General features: G+C 33.3%; 1 long non-coding RNA gene across 1 annotated transcript; it reads left to right on the forward strand.

Moving 5' to 3' along the window:
• Nucleotides 1–3,886: 3,886 nt before the first annotated feature.
• LOC145242281 (uncharacterized) lies at nt 3,887–17,894 on the forward strand. Its single transcript, XR_013862686.1, has 2 exons — nt 3,887–4,463; nt 12,989–17,894. It is a non-coding gene; the product is annotated as an uncharacterized LOC145242281 (long non-coding RNA).
• The last annotated feature ends 3,306 nt before the right edge of the window (nt 17,895–21,200 follow it).

Below are 21,200 nucleotides of genomic sequence, written 5' to 3' on the forward strand. Positions count from 1 at the left end.
AAGTCCCGAAGCTGATTTTAAACTCTATTAAGGCTAGGTAGGGCACAGCGAGCAGCTCCTGCCCAGATGTGGCAACAGCACTCCATTTTAGGGTGACCCTGACATTTATAAAAATAGAGGACTGCGTCAGTAGTGAGATACCTACCGGAGCAGTAGAGCAATCAAAGCATTTTTCCAGCAATCTTCTGATGAGAAGCTTTTAACTTTGAAATGCCATAGTCTAAAGAAGTTCCTTTTTTTTTTAAATTTTTCTTATTGCTCTGATGATATGATAAAGTTATATATAACTTTTATTCCCTATCTTTCTTTTTGTTTTTGCTTCTCTTAATATTGTTGAGCTTTTCTTATCTTGATAAGTTTTGCTAAATATAGCAGCGTCAGTCTCCAGGGCTTGAAATAAACGTTCATAAATAAGAGAGATTGTTTGTGTTCATAAACGTTTATTTCACGCCTTGGAGATTGTGACGGCTACATTTTGCTAATCTCATATCCTCTGGCTCCCGAACATGAAGACAATCTCTTTTGATCCTGCCGCTAACCAATTTCACACTCTACTGTGTCATATCTCAACTCAAAACTGACGTATACATCTAAACCCATTCTCTATCTGATTACGTCACCACCCACGTAACTAAAGAATCAAAATTATCTGATGCAAATTGCCCGTATTTTATTTATTTATGATTTTACAAATAAAGTGTCACCTAAAATTGCTGACATATTTTGTTTTGTAACATTACTTGCTATTAAAACATTTTCTCTGAATATTTTTCTCTGCGTAATATTTAAAAATATTATTATGTGTGTGACACAGTTGAAAATCACACCACCCATATTGCCTGCAGCACAAAAGATGAACAATTGTCAAGATTAAACTGATGGCAAGGTTTAAGAAACACATTCAATACCACTAATTGTGGAAAAATGTAATGTTCTACCAGTTTAATTTTCGATTTTTGAGCAATTATCGAGAATCGGCTATTGCTTGTTGAGTGAAAGGGGATCGACCGGTTTTTGAATTCATGATGAAGATGAGAGTATGGGTCGAAACTCCTTTCTCTACCAGGAAAAAATATATATATATATATATAACATCAGGAAATAGTGACGACTCTGGAACAATTACAAACATTTAAAATAACAATTTTTATTATCCAGAAAAGGATATTTTTTTAAATTTTATTTGTTTTGCAATATGGGCAAGTCATAGCACTTCTTGAATATGTACTGTCTCAACATGTGCGTGAAATTAAAAAGATTGAGTTCCATTAATAATGTGGTAAGATGTGTATTTTTTATAAGACAAGAGTTCTGGACCATCCTTCGAGTAGAAAAAGAGTATTGCATAATTGTAAATGTAGGCTTTTAGTGGCTGAGGAAATCCTCCGAGACTGAGAAAGTTATTAACGTCAGTCTAATTTAATGAAGAAAACTTTACAAATGCAACATACAAAATACTAGGGAGAAAAAGTTTGTGAGTATAAAATATTCATCCATTATTTATAAGCTTCTTTAGTAAGGAATAGAATATTTCGTCTGTTTGCAGTTTTTTTTTTTTAGGGCAATTTTATTTGTGCTGCTTCTTTTTTGTATGTGTCTGTAAGCAGTTAAGTCCACATAGTGATAATTTCGAGCAGCAGTTACTCAATCTGCAAAGAGCTCGCTGGAGATCATGGAATCGTTCCTTTGGGATGGTTTTTAATGTACTTCAGATGCTGTTAAATGTGAGTGACCTCACGGGCGGCGACAATGGTTACTTGCAGAAACACTGTCTAGATCGATTTGATTTTGACGTGCTAATGTTTTTATATCAAGTTTCTAGAATGTTCCAACTTGTTTACTGTCTTCATACGCAAATAGATAAAAATATAATCCCGTGGATTTGTGTGTCAAAATAACGCATCACAGTCGTGTCTCTTATGCAATACAGATTTGCATGGGTGATCGATGACAAAAGAAAGTTATTCCTGAAATTAATAGATTCCGGCCATATAGTTTCTTCTGGTGGTGATGAGCGACTTGATTTAGCTGATCAGTACAAACTCTAAAGAAACCGTCATTTTGTTTTTCGTTTTAACTTCGCAGGCTTTAGTACTACCTTTATTTTTAATTTAAAAAACACTTTAAAATATTTGTTGTCTATAGCAACAGACACACGCACAAGAAAAAACTGATCCAAGTAGGTAGAAGGGTAACTTAGCTTGCCTTTGGTAACATTTACTTGTTCTTGTTGTGTACTTAATTTTCAGCTTCTTTTTTGTTTAGTTGGCTATTCTGGGAAAATCACTTTTATTTTTAACATTAACCCCACAAGTCTCGGATATGATAAAACTTGTGTTTAATGTGTCGCGGTTTCAAATCACTGCCTCCATTTTTCTTTCTTTGTCCACCCCCACTGTTTCTCTTCACCTTCCCTTCCCTTAAACAAAGGACGCGATAGGCTAATGCGAGCCAAATGTATGAACATATCCAGGTTCAGTAAACACATTCACCTTCCCTTTTTTCGTCTTCGACTCCTACGAACATTGGAATTCAAATATGTCAAACGTAATGCCAATAATTCAGGCAAGTGACTTTTTACTTTTTAGACAAAATTAATTTAAATGCAATCAACAAACTCCCAAGCTACTTTTAATTGTATAAATTTCGCTCTGAAATTAATTAGAGTCGTTTGTTTGTCTTATTGGGAGCGACACCTCTAACATCATGCTGGCTAAATCAATACAGCCGGTGGGGGGGGGGGGCTCCCGAAGCGACGACTGATGCCACCAGTCATGTCAACCCACCAGCCGAAGGATTCCCAGCGACACCAGCCATCAGCAGCAGTTGAAACAGCCTTTATCAGGGCTAAACAACCAGCCCTTACCAAGGCTAATAAGTTTTTCTACTAATGCGATCAAACTTCACTCCCAGTCTCCAGTGCTTCCAGCTCACTCCAGCCCTGCTGATTTCCACAGCCTTTCCAGCTCGCTCCAGTGCCTCCAGCTCACTCCCCTGCAGCCTTCTAGCCTTGCAGCTCCTCCTGCAGCTTTCCAGCAACCTCGCCTGCACCTTGCTCCTCAGACCTGCAACCTCGCTTGCACCTCGCTCCTCCAAATTGCAACCTCGCTTGTACCTCGTTCCTCTGGCCTGCAATTTCGCCAGCACCTTGCTCCTCTGGCCTGCAACCTTGCATGCACCTTGCTCCTTCAGTATACAGCCTCACCTGCACCTGGCTCCCTACCAATCGTCCATTCCTTAACACTCATCCTATGTTCTCACTGTCGTCCATTCCTTAACACGGACCCTCTCATTCTCAGTGTCCTCTGTCCGTTCCGGATCGCCCTGACATCCAGCCAATCGTTCCAGGCCCAGCGAGCAACCCTAAAACCACGCTACGTCTAGAGTACCTGTTCCAGCCCTCCAGACCTTAGCCTCCTGTGACGTACGACCTTCCGGACAACCAGCATCCAGATCATACGACTTTTCGCTTCCTTTGCAAATAAAAGGCGAACCCTCGTCTTTAACCAAACAACCTGTGTCTGTCATTTTTCTTTGCCTTTTTGCTGTTTCCCTTTTACCCGTGTCTACCTTGTTAGTTGTTGGGTCGATTGTCTCCGGGTGACCGGCCCCGCAACAAATGTAAATGGAGAAGAGAGGGAAAATAATCATTTTTATGTTTTAATTTTTTAAAACATTGAATTCAATTTTGAGGGATGCTACAAAATTATGTTGACATATTCCTTGATTAAGTGAAGTTGGTAGTCAGTCACAGGTTACAAAATGGTGATATTTTGGAGTTTTCCTTATTTTAGACTAGTTATCCTATTCGTATTTTGTTTATATTCAAGATTGTCTGTTCTTTTTGACCTCCGGTTTCATTTGGCTAGACGTGGTGAAGCGGAAGCGCTGCTGCTTCACCACGTCTAGCCAAATGAAACTGAAGCGGGTAAGAAAGCCATTTTTAACATAGGTAAACTGGGGGGTGGGTGCTTTAAAGTGATCTGAAAGGAAGATACTCATTAAATTAGAAGGAACATATCTTGCTTGTCACCGCCGTTCCTTCTACGGAGCAGAAAATTGTTACTATAACCGAAGGTGGATAAATCATTTTTCCTCCAAAGAAAAATTTAAAGCGTTATTAATGATGACCCAAAGTTGATTGACCCAACAACTTTCTACGGTAGGTCATTAAAAAAAAAATATTTCCTGCCTCTTCCATAGTCGTCCCAATTTTAAAGGCAGCATAAGAGACCTAATATGGACACATACACTACACTTTGCTCGGAATATCCGGTAAATCTATAAAGTTTATTCAGTTTTCGGGCGTTAAAAGAAAACAAATAAAAAAAAAACAGGACTTTCTTTGCCAATCGAAAAATATCGTGATACTGATACACCGTTTAGCCATTTTTTTTTGTCTCACTAAATGGGAGAATTCCGTGAACTCACATCGGTGAATCCTTCAAGAGTTTCTAAAACAAGTAAGTATTTCTGGTAAAACTTGCGGAGAATCCTCTGTTTTACGGTTGTTGTAAAATGGAACGGAAATTAAAATTTCGTTCCGTTTTAAATTCGGTACATTTTGATATTACGTCCAACTTATCGTTTCGACATATCAACTTTTATAGGTTTTCCAGTATGCTGACATGGTGTCTATTCCGGAAGCCGTTCTTAACCTAAGGAGGTTAAGGTTTTTATTCATTGTATGCATACACGAAAACCTTTTAAAATCGACATTTCCAATGTGGACGGTGAGTTAGACTTATGTTAAAAAAAAAAAAGAAAAAAATACCAAAAAGGTATACCAAATTGACTTTTTTCGTTTAAAAATTAAAGTATTTCGTTTTTATTAATAAAATTTTAAGTATATATATATATATATATATATATATATATATATATATATATATATATATATATATATATATATATATAAAGTACGATTGTTGAATATTATTCTTTCGATTACTTTCGTTTGGGGGGCACAATAATAATAATAATAATAATAATAATAATAATAATAATAATAATAAAAGATTAAAATGGAACGAAGTTTAAATTTCCGTTTCATTTTTAAAACAACCGTAAAACAGAGCGTTCTCTACAAGTTTTACAGTATATGTTAATTAAATAAACTTCTTAAATCCAAATGATGGTTTTTCAGTATAGCTAACGGAAAAAAAAGGTGAAAAAGCTAAGTTACTCTTCTACGTACCTGGATAAATTTGTTGTGTTTTAACTTATGTTAAAGGTTTTGTTTTTTTAATTAAAAATAAATGAAGTGCAATAGAATTAGGAAGGGAAAAATGGTTGTTCTCAGTCGAGCCTCGATAATTGCTCAAAAATCGAAAAATGTCAGCAATCGTGTGGAAATGTTTCTCTGTGTTGGCCAAACTGACTTTTGCTGAACTAAAGTTGTTGGATTTGTTTAGAGCTCAAATTCTGTAGAAGTGCCCATATTTTTCTTTTACTTTTTGAAAAGGAAGATCTATAGAAGTTTATTTATTTTGAATGAATTGTTGATTTTTTTCCATTGTTAAAAAAAAATTAGTTATTTAATACGAAACTAATTTCCCTCTTCCTGAAAATATTTCACTGTAAAATCTTTAGTTTTGTTTCAACATTTTAATCCCCTGTTTGCAATGAAAACAGATCAAATGAAAAAATAGGCTAGAAAAAATGTACATTTCCAAAATTATTTTCTCCTAGTTTTCTTATCTGTCTTTACATTAAATAGACATTTATTTTTTTAATTCACGGCGAAAATTTTTAAAATATCGAATTTCAATTTATTTTTCATTTAATTCCCAGATAACTACTAAAATAATATGGTGCTTGTTAAAATAGAGTCGACAGATCGATTAAAAAAAATATGTCGTTTTTATCCAAAACAATATTACCTATCTAATTGCCATGCCGAAAATAGTAATATATCCAAAAATTATGAAAAATCATCGACTAGAAATGTATTTCTAGTTAAAACTAATTTTTACGGAAAATTGGGTAAAATCGCATTTTTCTTAGACGTTATAAAGTAGGCAGTATGGAGCTAAACGCAGGGGAAATAACTCCGAAACGAATATTTTAGATTACTTGTGCCATGGCTAACGACCCTGGTGTCTAACTCTCCCGTGGGCCGTGGGGAGGCATTATAAATAGGTACAATATTTGTTGTCTATAGCGATAAACTTTTTTTTTTTCTTTACTAAAAACAATAGCTGTTGTTCTACTTGATGGATTTTCGTAATTTTTGGATATATTACAATTTTCGACATGACAATTAAGAAAGTGTTTGCTTAAAACAATATATTTAAAAGAAATTGATTTGTCGACTATAACGTAACAAGCAACTTTGTTTTTTTGTTTTTTTCAATTCAAGGCAGAAATTAAAAAAAAATCGAATTTCAATTTATTTCTCATTTAATTTTCGGATAATTACTAAAATAATACAAACTAAACAAGAACTGAGTCGATTGTCAGGTATAATTAGCAAGAAAAAGAAAGGGCTTAAACAAAAACAAACAAACAACCGGCACAAGTGTACTTTAGCTATCCAAAAATATTTCTTTTTCCTGTCATTTTTAAAACAGTTATGATATGGAAAGGAAGAGATGATAAAAAATTAATGATTTTTCAAACCAATATATATATATATATATATATATATATATATATATATATATATATATATATATATATATATATATATATACTATTTGATAAGTTCCTGTTTCAGGCCCAGATCAAAGTGCAGTATCTGTTTAGATGCTACACTTCACTGTTTTGTTCTTGGTTAATGGAGGAGAAATACTTCACGATTGAGACAATTTTTGTTTTTGTTCCTTTATTCCATATTAAAAAACGACCCTGGTGTCTAACTCTGCCTCGTGGGGAGGCAAAGAAAATAAGATGTTCCTATTTCAGTCATGTAAATTATTTTGAGTGAAGTGGATTTTGGTGTTATTTTTAAAAAAACTTATTTTTTTACTCATAAGCCATGTTTTAATAAAAGAAAAAAATGGTGTTGAAAAAAATTATAGAAATTCCATTGTATACGTAAAATGTTGAAGTGAAAACTCAGCCAGAAAATTAGAGTCGCCATTTTTATAAACATTTAATAAAAGAGGATAGGTAAGGAAGAATATTAATTTAATTTCATGAATCAGTCCTATAACGAGAAAATTGTTAACTGGAGTTATCTTTCTTCCACAGTTAGCTTTTTCTGCAACTTGTTTATTAAAATTCTGATTTTTTTTTTCTTTTTTGGCCAATCTTATTTGAGATTGATGTTAAAGCCCATTTCGATCGAATTTATGTGATCTTATTTACTGTTTTCAGTTTTTACTTAATTTCATATTTTATTTATTTTTCCTTTATCAATTAAAAAACATAAATTTTATCATTAAAAATATTTTATTTATTTTTCCTTCATCAATTAAAAAACAAATTTTACCATTAAAAATAGTTTATTTTCCTTTATCAATTAAAAAACATAAATTTTATCATTAAAAATAGTTTATTTATTTTTCCTTTATCAATTAAAACAAATTTTACCATTAAAAATATTTTATTCATTTTTCTTTTATCAATTAAAAAACAAATTTTACCATTAAAAATAGTTTATTAATTTTTCCTTTATATCAATTAAAAACATAAATTTTACCATTAAAAATAGTTTATTTATTTTTTCTTTATCAATCAAAAAACAAATTTTACTATTAAAAATAGTTTATTTATTATTCCTTTATCAATTAAAAAACATAAATTTATCATTAAAAATATTTTTTTTCCTTTATCAATTAAAAAACATAAATTTTACCATTAAACATGTAATTTGACTGCTGTTCAATGTAAAAACTTTTCTCTTCCAAAATTTACATGCGATAAAAAACTTGCATGAAATTTTATTTCATCTGCAAAATATCATTTTCATTTGAAAGATGAAAAAAATCTATGTATATATATTAAAGTGACATTGAGTAATGGTCTCTATCAAGTTTGTTCATCAGTTTTCGGTCTACAGAGTTAAAACTTGTTATAGGGGACTTGCACCTGTCAAGGAGATTTGAATCAAGCCAGTAAAAATAGCTGTTAAGGGGTTAAAATTTTAAAAATATTGGAAGTTAGCAGGCGTAAGTTAACTTAAAGTGCTCTTGTATGCATGCACAAATGTTACCGTAAAACTGGATGTATTCTGTTTATTATTTACTATTTATTATTATTAAATCATTTACTTTTCTATTTCATTTACTTCTACGTTTTCTTGTTACAAGTACTTTTATGTTTCGTTTACGTTTATCAAAGTTCTTACATATACGTGTGTGGGTGTGTATGCTCTTATGTATGTTACATGCAGTTCACTGTTATATGTGTGTGTGGGTGTGTGTTCTTATCTTTACACCGTTTCTTGCCTTGGAAGGTTTCCCGAGATGTGCATGTGCAATGTAATGTGAACATACCTGCTTACTTTGGCCAGCGGATGATGCCTTCTGGTTGCTGGTCTGCCATCTCGTTAGGGAATGGTCGCTGCAGACAGATTCATTAATGACAACAAGATGGACTGAAGCTTCAATCTTTTATTCAAGGCAAGCCTATATCTCGGACCCTGGTTGTCGGGGAGAGACTTGAAATCTCCTGTCTGGTTTCTCTGCTGTCTAAAATCACTCTCTGCCCATGTGGTCGTCAACAGGAAGCCTACAACCACAATTCCCGTGTCACCCCTTAATTCCCGGTGCATTCTAATCTAGGTCATTGAAAGTGACTTGGTTTGATGGCTGTCAAATCTAACCTTCTGACCCTGCTAATTCGCTGATAGGAAATCAAATATGCTTATATCTTTCTATTTTTAAAACTACCTACATAGCATTTAATCTTGGAGTCCCAATACTACACAAATATACATTTATATATTAAAGTCGATTTTAACCGACATTTTATTATCCATCTGACAATAGTTAAAATGGTAATGACTGAGGCTAGAGAGCTATACGTTTTGGTTTTGAACATGTAAAAAAGTAATTTACTGTGTACCATGTAGCCTTTTCTGTAATGATCACCACAATGTAGACCTTGAGATTGAACGAAAAAATTGCACTTCTCTTTCTCTTCATTAATGTTCCCCTTTCTTCCTTAGTAGAAAAAAAAAGTTAGAATTAAGTTCTTCTTGTCACAACATTTAATTTTATCTAAAAGAGAAAGCACAAGGGAAGAAAACCGAAAATGAAGAATTCAACGTACGGATTTTTCATCTAAAAATTTTTACCAGTTGAACGATTTTATTATCTTCTTTCCTTTTTTTAGAGATTTCTAAAGAAAAAGTTCTTGAGGAGCTTATAGAGTTCACTGCAACTTTCAGAGTTGCTTCCTGGTCTTTAAAATTTTTGTCCGGTTCTATGGAACCACCTTTCTGAATGCTTCATTGTTAGTACTTTTGAACATAATCTTGGCCATTGTAATACTTTGTCACATGGTCAGTGTTGTTGAAGAGTGTTCTTTGTTTACAAAATCATTAAATATTTCAATTAAAAATTAGTCTGAATATCTTGTTTGCAGTTGTTGTGGCTGGAGGAAAGAGCCATAAAGAAAGACTTAAACAACAGATTTAGGTAGAAAAGAATATATTGTACCAGAAAGTGAATACAAAAAAAGGTTGCCGGCATTTTCCAACTGTTAGTCTGTAGTCTTCTGTTAAGTTGCGATGGTTCCCCATAACTTTATTAGACTCAGGGTTTTTATAACGATTAGAAAAGTCCATTTAAACTGAGTGCATATGTCCCCATAATAAATAGATAGGTGGTGGCTGATCAACACTGCTGAAGAACCATGAGATAAAATACTGTTCCTAAATCACCTAAACAGATTTTTTATGATAAAAAATGATCTTTACAATATTAAGACTAGCGTAAATTCTTGGAAGCAGACTAATGTGGTGATTGCAAGCGATTTATTGATTTCCAAACAAAGGAGTTTTCTAATGAAGGACTTGAGACTAAATGTTTTTTTTTTCATATAAGTTTAAAGGTTGAAAACTTCCAAGATTATATCAGTATGATAAAAATTGACATATATCTGAAGCCGATCAATGGAGTATTATTTTTATTGTATTGTAGTTGGCTAATAACTTAAATAATTATTTCTAAATATTTCAAAAGAATGTTAAATAAAATTAAATCATCCTTTTCCTAATAAAATGCTAAACATGTTTGTGTATTTTTAAAGTAAAGATAAGATGAATTTTTCTCTCATAATTAAATTTATTCTTATCTTTTCATATATTTTTGATAAAAAAATATATATGTAGAAATAGATTGTTTTTAATTTCTCTGAAAAAAAAACTACCATTCTGTTCATACAAAATTTTAGCTATACCTAAAGGTCATATTGCCAGGTAATAAAGTGTTTGAAAAAATATCATATGTATAAATTGTTTTACTACCCTTTGCTAATTTTATGACATCACGGATTTCTTATCTTAATAATAGATGTTTTTTTTTTCAATTCTAGCCAGAAATAAAGCATTGAATTCTGATTTGAATTTATGTCTCTCTTAATTTACAGATTTATATATAAAATGTACTAAAATAATACAAAATAAACAAAAACTGAGGCGATTGTCTAATATAATTAACAAGAAAATGTGTTGAAAAAACAAAGACAAAACAAAAAACAAATAGACAACAAATAACTGTCACGAAATGCAAGAAAATTTACTTGTATAGATAAAATATATAGAAATACTATTTGGTCAATTCCTATTTCAGTCATATAAATGATTTTGAATGAAACAGATTGACATCTATTATGTAAAGATTAAAATGGGTGCAAGCGTTTGTATATGTCCATGAAAGGTTTTTTGCATCGGGTTTCTTATGTCGTTTAGATTTTACGAGAAGGTTTCACATACTTCCCAGATCGTAATATTTCCTTCTTTTTTTTTTGATCAAGTTAAACAAATTCTCGCCATGCCGTCATCTCCAGTGTTTGTTTGTCTTTTTTGTATAAATAAAGTGAAGCTATTCATACAAAAATGTTTGGCCTTCAGGCCAGGTAGTATCTGTTCTGTAATTGGTTCTTGTCAATGAAGGGGAAACCCTTCATACTGAGACAATTACTATTTATTTGGATACACCAGAGTGCCCCTTTTTTGGGAGAGCTGGTTTTCCCCCACATTAAAAGCAACCCCATTTCTGCAAGTCATCTTTTGCTTTTGATTGAATATGTTAAATTTGAATGTTTTAGACTTCTGGTCGCATCATGGAGTAGTGGTAAGATGTCAGATTTTCTTTCACTTTCTTTTCTGCCTTTTCATCACGGGTTCGAGCCTGCCTACTACCAGTTTTTTTGTTTTATTTTGCTCAACACACACCTCCAAACACCTGGGCAATGCCAGTCAGCCAGGCTAGTGTTTTAATAAAAAGAAATTAAAATTAAAAATAAATTACAGCAAATTTTCTCATACACATAAAATGCTCAAATGAAAATACTTACCTTCAAGTATGTCTGTTTGGCCATGTGTTTGAAAAAATGCTTTGTCAAATCTATATGTGAAGAAAGTTTTGATTGAGGAAAATTTAATTAAACTATTTTCAGATTGAAGTTTATTAAATTCTATTTCATAGGTTTTAATTCAGTTCTTTGAACCATTTCCATAATCACATTAATCATTTCTAATTAAATCTTGCTTTTTTTCTTCAGCTCAAATTAGCATTTGTAATGATGATTCAAAAGCATTGTAACAGTTCAAACGCTTATGAAATGCCAGAATGCAAAAAATGATCAACTTTGCCTCCAACATCATTTTTTGACTGTCACACTTAAAGATTTGGACTATTAAAAAAATAAGATACATTGAATTCAAGTATGTGTTAATTTTGTCCGGATTATTAATTTTTATTAATGTTCTGTGTCTTTTCTTTGTAGTAAAAAAGTTTCCTTTAAAACACTAACATTGCAACTTTGTTGAAACCTTCTTTACTAAAACTTATTAATCACATAACAAAATTATAAATAGGAGACATTGGTAACCAGAAAACTGATTTTGAGATGGAAATGCAATACTGTGTTTTGATACATTGAGTTGAAATAGAGAAAATACTAATTTGTAACAAACTGTTGTACCTTTTTCTTAATCTTGGTATCAGTCTCAAATCAGTACATTCAAAGGTCAGTTACTCCTTTTTACTCAAAACACTTGGATATAAGAGGTTATTATTTGGAATCATGTCTAACAGAGAATTGTGGGAAGTTGAGCAGCAAGAGTTATGCTTACATTATATTCAAACTTCTGTAGGGTAGTACAATCAGGGAAGAAGAAAGAAGTAAGAAGGAAGGGAATTCCAAAGTTTAGCAGTTCAAGAGAAGAAATTATTATAGAAGGCTTTCTAGGGACCTTAACAGTGAAGGAGTATGACTTTTCTGCTTGTCGGGTTGATCAAGAGTATGTATATTAAAGGGAGCATAAGTGCTATGAGTTCATCAGAGTGCATCCCATTAAAGTACTTGTAAAACAGACAAAGCTTTAGGCGATGGTGAATTATGTAAAATTATTCAAATCAATTGTCATGCAATGATAATGTTGCTCGAAAGTCCAACATGGAATATTACTAATTGTCAAGAATGGTTGCAAAAACATTTTCATTATTTTTTATTTTGTGTTAGTGAATATCTACCTTAATTATTAATGAAACTCCTTATTTATTCAGAGTTTTCGCTGATATTAATGTATACAGTAATATTTTGCGTGGTGTGTTGTTTTCATCTGTCATTTGAAAGACTCACAGATGAGTGTGTAATGTAATATTGATAATTAGTTAATATTATATAGGCCTAAAACTCGATTCTGATAGAATAGAACCAAATTCAACACATTGTTGCTTGATCTATTATCTTCTAAACTTTGATAAATTCTATATAAACATTTTAAAAGTATTTTCAAGTATTTCATTGTAATATAAGTCTGCTTTCTAACAGTAACATGAATTAAATAAAATCTCTTGTTCATTTGCAGGTAACAGGAAAATGGATAAGGATAAAAGGGGATTCTGCGCGTATATGATGCAAACAAATAAATATTTCCCTTCACATGTGGAAGAGTAAGCAGCCTAAAATGAGACGATAAACATTTCTGCTTAACCTTCATCTGCCAATACATATGAACCAATGTATAACAAGAAAAAGTGAATTGTATATGCAACACAGAGTAAAAGATTTTTGTTCTAGAGTGTGTAGCTCATATATTTAACAATACATTCTAATTTATATTGAGAAATACGGATCCATGTGAAAGGAGAAATTTATTCATGGAGTTGGTGGCTCATCATTTACAACTAAATGCATTTAAAAACAAACACTAACACTGGAGAAAAACCATATACTTCGAAATTTTTTACATGAATTTTTAATCCAGAATCATTGGGGACACTAACTAGAACTAATAGAATTTCGTTGCTAATCATTTTCACAGAGAACACATTTTAAATTATGAATGTAGCAAAAGCTTTTAGAAATGTGTGATCTGATTGGTGAATTTAGGAGCAGAATGTTCTCTACTTATTTACTAGTCTATTTCTATAGCAATGTATGACACATAGTTTTTACCAAAATCCAGTGTAAAAGAAAATTTGTAAACTTAAAGTGGAAAGAAAACTTCTGGAACAAAATCTCAATTTACAAGAGAAAAGTTCCCTATTCATGAAGTTCTGTACAAACGTATACTAGCACAGAAGGTAAATGCTTTAAAGACATTTTCCTTGGGTTTCTAAAGTCTCTCTCTGTAGAGGCGTTTGCCAGCTCAACATGCATGAAGTTACTTCCTCTCACATGTAGATCCTAACCAAATATTGAAAAAAAAAACTCGATATTCAAAGTCTAAATACGATCCTCTGGTTTATAGGCATCCGTTTTAATTGATTTTGAGCATTTAGCTTGAGACTCTAACAAACTACAAAAACCTTTGTCCTGAAATCTAATTAGACCAAGAGATCACAAGAAATAGACTAATCAATAATAAAAAATCTAATAACTAATCAATAATAAAAAATCTAATAACTAATCAATAATAAAAAATCTAATAACTAATCAATAATAAAAAATCTAATAACTAATCAATAATAAAAAATCTAATCAATAATCAATTGGAAAATCAATGTTCTTCTTTCTGTATTAACTCGATTTTGTGAAGTAAAGGAGAATTTACTAGAACACTTGGGGATCTATGGAGCGACCCCCCTTAATTTCTGAGAACTTGCACTGAAGTAAAATTACAAAAAGCTGAAAATCTTACATCTTGAAATGTTGTTATTTAACATTTTCACACTATTGTCATTACGTGTGGTGTAGAAAAAGTGTTTGTTCTTTTGAAATGTGTGACACGTCATCTATAACAAAATCCAGTGTAAATGAAAAAATGAAAAAACAAACTGAAGAGAAACCTTATACTTGTCAAGTTTGTGGCTTATCATGTATTTTCAAATCACTTTTGGAGACACATATACGCATACACACTGGAGAGAAACCATACTCTTGTGAATTGTGCAGCTCATCATTTAAAACAAAGTCCCATTTGAAGAGACATATACAAACACACACTGGCGAGAAACCTTACAACTGTCAAGTGTGTGACTTGTTATGCATTTCAAAAACTCATTTAGACATCCATATGCAAATACACGTCGGAGATAAACCTTTTTCTTGTGAAGCGTGCAGCTCATCATTTAAGAGTAAACGTGATTTAAAGGCACACATGCTTAAACATTCTCATTCTTGTGAAATATGTCATTTATCTTTCACAAGGACAGCAGCTTTAAATGCACACCTACGGACTCATACAGGAGAGAAACCTTTCTCTTGTGAAGTGTGTGGCTCTTCATTTACACAAAAGCCACATCTAAAGATACATATGCTCACTCACACTGGTGATAAACCTTATTCTTGTGAAGTGTGTGGTTCCTCATTTGCAGTGAAATCGAACTTAGGGGTACACATACGAATTCACACTGGAGAGAAACCTCATTCCTGTGAAATCTGTGGTGCATCATCCACAACAAAGTCTGCATTAAAGTCACACATGCGAATACACACTGGAGAGAAGCCTCACTTATGCGAAGTCTGTGGCTCATCTTTCTCACAGAAACCACAATTAAAGACACACATGCGTACCCACAGTCGAGAGAGACCTTATTCTTGTGAAGTGTGTGGTTCATCATTCACAGTGAAATCTAATTTAACGGTTCATATGAGAAAACACACCGGAGAGAAACCTTTTTCCTGTGAAGTGTGTGGTGCTGCATTCACAGAAAAATCTTCTTTAATAAAACATATGCGAACTCACACTGGAGAAAAACCACATTCTTGCAAAATGTGTGGTTCAGCATTTACAGTAAAGTCTAATTTAATAGTCCACATGCGCAGACACACTAGAGAAGGAGGAACAAGAATAATTAGTACACCTTAAAAAGATCTTCAAGCACGAATTAAGCCCCCAAACAAAATTAGTGCTATAAACCAGCTTGCAATAACTGGCATTCTCTATAGTTTTGGTATCACTAACTGGCTTCGATACAATATCACTAGGAGAGATACAAAGACCAGGAAACTGCTAACATTACATAAAATAATATACTGAAGCCAATGCATTGACAGTAAATACTACAAAAATATGGCCAATGCCTCACTAAAATAATCCACAATAAAAAAGGAGAAAAAAAGCAACATCCGAACTTTTGTGGCTCAATGATGGCCTTATTGAAGACCTAGTGGAGGATGCCACATACAAATACCTTGGTATAGAGGAAAACGTAACTGAAGCATAAAAAAATGAGACAGAAGGTGGAACAAGGATACAAATGCACCTTAAAAAGATCCTCAAATCCGAATTAAGCCCTAAAAACAAAATTACTGCTATAGACTAGCTTGAAATTCCTGTCATCGTATATGGTTTCAGTATTATTCACTGGTTTCAATGCAATACCAATAGGCTATATACAAAACCAGGAAACTGCTAACTTTACATAAAATAATATACTGAAACCAATGTAAGGATAGGATATACCTATAGCGAAAATAAGGTCTAGGCCTCACTGAAATAACCATGCATATCGAGGCAATACATCAAAATCTCAACATATATGACAATGGAAATGGTGAGAGACCAAACCTCAAGCACAAACCTTTCTGAAAACCTTGGGGTGTCATACTGGAAAATAGTGCTGAGGTATATGATGAACCAGCAACACAAACTGCAAGAAAAGAAAGAAATTCTAGAAGTGTTAGCCATATTTAGTTTCAGAACAGTTTCTGATGGTTCATTGTTCTGAACAAGTTTTGAGAGGTGACTGGTTTGCAGTAGACAGAACAGTTTCCGATGGTTTGTTGTTAGACACAAGTCCTGAGAGGTGACTTATTTGCAGTAAACAGTTCCACAGAGCAAAATATTCTTACTGTGTTGAGACGGAAAAAACATGTGAAATTGCTACAGAAAAGGTTTAATATTTATGGAGCAATTCTGGTTTCTGATTGGTTGGTAGCAGAACGTGAATTAATTCGATTTGTCAGTTCCTAGCAGCATCGTTTATAAATAGAATCACCCGGCTGTGTGGGATCATACCCCATTACACATCCAAAATATTGCAACAGAAATACACAGAAATTGAGATAAACACAAGAAAACAAGGATGGGAACAGCAGAAAAGTTCATGGAAAAGCTAAACCAGGAGTATATAGACAGACTTCACTTCAGTGACAAGAGTCAAAGACTTCCATTTAATGAGGAAAGACTCATTGTAGTCATTTAAGATCATTACTTACAAATGGCTTGAAAAAAATGTCTAGCCAACAATCAAATGGCTAGTGCATGTTTTACCACTCAGCAATCGAGAGTCCAAGCCACCTAATATCTTGATGCACAATCCTATTAGCTGATGGTCTTTAGACTGTCTGACAAAACAAAGTATGTAAATACCTATATTGGAAGATGTATGGAGAGATGCAACTTGACAGATCGATGACCAAATGGGAACATGAACCATCACTGATAACATCCAAAAGAAAAATGACTGTGTTCTATGATAAAGATATACAAGCGGGCAGATATGTAAAAGACAAGGCCATCAAGCCAGACATTGTAATAGGGAACAAGCCTGAAAGAACTGTGGTGATTATTGATGTTCCAGTCCCAAATAACTATGGCCTTAATAGAGCTGAACGGGAAAAGATAACAAAATATCAGGATCTAAAAAAATGTTTGAAAACATGGTCTCTGAGAGAAATACACAATGCACCGGGTGTGATAGTAGCAAGTGGCCTAATAAAAAAAATCTTAATAAAAACTTAAAATCAATCCCTGGTAGACCAAGCTGTGGCAAAATACAGATATAAAGGGAATAGCGTCTATTCTTAAAAGAATCCTCGGATATAAATCCAAATCATAATGAAATCAAGTGTTAGCTCCAGGATCTTGTGATCTTTTAAAACTGACTGAATTAAATTTTAAAAAAAGGAGAGAAATTTGAATACCTACTAGACACTATCTTCGTGTGTCTAAAGTTTCTCTGTACAAAGGTTTATCAGGACAACATGGCAAGAGGATACTTTCCACTGCAAGTAATCCTGACTAAACATTCTAAAATAACATAGCATTCAAAGCATAAATAATAGCCTTTTGGTATGAAACTTCACACTGGCTTTTGGCCCTCGGTCAATGAGAAGACAAACTAGCCAATATGGCTACTCCCGTATACAAACTTCAATGCAGTACACACATGAACTCTCCTTCTTCCACCATAATGCCTAATCTTTCATCAACGTCTCTACACAGGAATTCTTCTAAATACTAACTATACATTGTATCGATGTCAGCTCTATTACATAATCAAGTTACCTCAATTGATTTTTTCAATAAAAGTTTTAAAATAAAACTGTAGTGTTGTTTTCTTTAGGGCGACAATTTTATCCTTCCACCCTGTAGAAGGAGACTTCACACGTATTCATGAACCTATATAAAACTCCAATGGTCGTAAGAGAAATGCTCTGGTGAGCAATCAATAAATCAGGCAGAGAGGAATGACTTGTCTGTCTCGTACAATGTGCATATATGAATGCTTACAGTCACAACTTCAATGTCAAGGCTGGGGTTCACTAGAGATTTGTCAATAATCCTCTATATTTTTACTTTTTACTTGAAGGTAATATCAAAAAAGTTGAGGTTCGACTGTCTATGGGAATTACGCTATACTTATGGTTTAGTTATTATTGTTAAGTTCTTGGAAAAGTTAAGAGATAAGTTGAAACTATGAAAAATAAATAGTCTGGAAGTTAAAGGTTTGAGGGCGAATTTACTTAAAACAAAAGTAAGGGTGTTTTGGTTTTGGTTAATAATCCCAAAGAGACTCTGGTCAATATTCTTGTTCTGTGTGCCAAAAGGATGATAGATGCCTCTTGTGAATCTGCAAAAATGCAACAGCATGAAACGTAAGTAAGCATTTAACCTCAACGTAAAGTGTAAGAGGTGCATGACTGCATGTGACAGCTGCCTCATATTGACGATCGAGTTGGAAGTTCTTTTTTCCTGTTGAAGGTCGACCAGCAGCCATCTTCAGACAAAGATCACCAATGTTTGGACACCAAATGGACAGGGACAGGAGAGAGAGAAGAGAGGCCCTACAGATTGACCATTATTTCCAAAGCGGCTAAAGAAGCTCTTCAAAGGACAGTTGAAATCAATGCAGCCCGCAGGCAGATTGGTCAGTATGTGGGAAAATCGTCTACAAGTTCTCCAAACAGTCCACCTTTATTTATTTATAAAACAAAAACAAAAAAAAACTCATTGGACTTGTAATTTCAGTTTGTAGCGACCGCTACATATGGGTGCAACAAATCTTCAGCAGAAACATTTTCATAGCAAGCACGTAGATAAATTAAAAACAAATTAAACTCTAATTTTTATTTAATTATTTGGACTATTATCCTCATCTTCTAGTTGTTGTTTTCATGGCGTTTCGGCCAATTATTCCTCTGGCCTTCGTCAGGTTAACCACGACGGGATAGGAATGTCGAATCCTCCAACTACGTTTACAGCAATTACTGCCTTCAATAAAAAAAGAGTGTTGTCATCTCACCACGGTTTGGTCAATTTTATACAATTTGGTAAATTAATTTACTCATCTCCAAAATAATTCCAAACTAACTCAAAAATATATCAATCGGTCCAGATCAACAATTGGAACAACAATTGGATTTATAAGACCAAAAAAATCCCAACTTGGTTGGCCTTTGGGGTCCGTGGTGTAGTGGAATATCTACGATTCCAGGTGAGCGTGGAGCTAGAGGTAGCAGTTTCAATTCCACCCAAAGCCGGCCAGAAGATTAGTTGACCAACAGCCATTGAAGGCAGCAATTACTATGGATGTAGTTGAAGGATTCGACATTCCTATCCTATTGCGGTTAACCTGGCAAAGACCAGAAGAATAATTGGGCGAAACATGAAAACAATAACTAGATGATTAGGATAATAGTCCAAATAATTAAATAAAAATTATACAATTTACTCATCTCCAAAATAATTTAAAACTAATTCAAATCAGACTCTGTTGGAATTTTATTCCTATTTAATCTTTCTTCCTCTCCTTTTTACTTTTCTTCTTCTTTCTTACTCTTTTATCTGTGATGATGATGATGATGATGATGATGATGATGATGATGATGATTGTTGTATCACGCGACTGACCTGTACTCACTGATTGGTTTGGGAAGTTCCGGCTTTTTAAAAAATTTTTTTCTTTAAGATTTGCGTTATATTGCCAGTTGAGGTTTTGGCAAGTTGTGTAACGTGTGAACTTTGTCTCTGTCAAAAAAGATGTAAAAATTAGAAATACTCTCAACTGGACTTTAAAACAGTTGGAAATCAAGAAAGTTTGGAAATAAGCTAACTAAGTGAAGGTTATGTTTATCCACATGTCGTGACTAGGTTGAAGAAGAAGACATAAAAATCAGTAACATTCGTGCATCAGAGGGTAAAAGACAGAATATTTCTTCTAGGAATGAAGAAGTTGTTTAATGGCATACATGAGGTCAAAATGCTTTGAGGTTAAGTTTTGTCAGATTACAAATGGAAAGTCGCGACTTCGCTGTGCATAATAAGAAAGGAAATTCTGCCGAGTGAGGTGGTGGAAACTCAGCTACGAAAGAGACGAAATTACAGGAATTACCAAATGAACTTTGTTTGAATATTCGTGGTTTTATTTTCGTCTACAAGAAACTAATATGGACTTATTTACTCAAAGTCGAAAGGAGATATTATGACAATTAAGGGGAAGTAACTTATGTTGACTTATTTTCGTCTACACGTAAAAAGATAATGCGGTCGTTTATTGTAACAAACGCTTCACGCTTCAGTAAGTGACTTCTTTCTATCTATCACTCTTTCTTTCCTTCTTCGAGCATTATAAATTTCCTTATTTTTTTTAAATCATTTTTTTTCCACCCTTTTTTTCTCAATAAATTATTTTATCTTTTAGACTGTCGTTTCTTGCTTCTTTAAAGTTTTTAGGATTGCATTTTTTTTTTTTTTTTAGTAGTTTAGTAACTATATGACCCACGGAATAACCATCGTTGGGTTGGGCATAGCTGCAAATTTTCCGCATACCCCCCATAAATTTCACCTATGAAATGGAAAACAATCACTCATTACTTTTCTAGACATACTTATTATAAAATCCAATAATAAATTATCCTTCAAAGCTCATTGCAAAACTATACACAAAAATGGTTACTGTGGTGTATCTGCAAAGAAAATGAAGGGCTTACATGTGTTGCTCCATGTGAAAGAAGAGAGACAAAATGGCCGACTCATTTATGCACACAAAGTGCATGATGGGAAAGGCAGTGCATGATGAGAAAGACATTTTTTTTTTTTGAAGTAGGCCATAAAAGGGAGTGAGCAGATCATTAAGGTAGATTGGAGAAAGGAAAGAGGGGTGCCTTTCTGTTGGGTGAGCACTTTTAATCAGCCTACTTAGTTGGTAGACCACAAGCTATTTCGGCACAACACTTTGATGAACATAGCTGACTGGAGGTTAAGTGATCAAATGTTGAGGCCCTTTAGTGGAAAAGGGGATCTAGTTAAATGGCTAGACAAGTTAAAGATGGTGGCAAAGCTTCAGAAGATTGGAGATATAGTTAACTTGCTACAATTATATTTAGAAGGTAAGCCCTCATAATATACC

Source organism: Euprymna scolopes, chromosome 21 (genome assembly GCF_053919585.1).
Source record: "Euprymna scolopes isolate OS-2025 chromosome 21, ASM5391958v1, whole genome shotgun sequence".
In the NCBI taxonomy this organism is placed as follows: Eukaryota; Metazoa; Mollusca; class Cephalopoda; order Sepiida; family Sepiolidae; genus Euprymna; species Euprymna scolopes.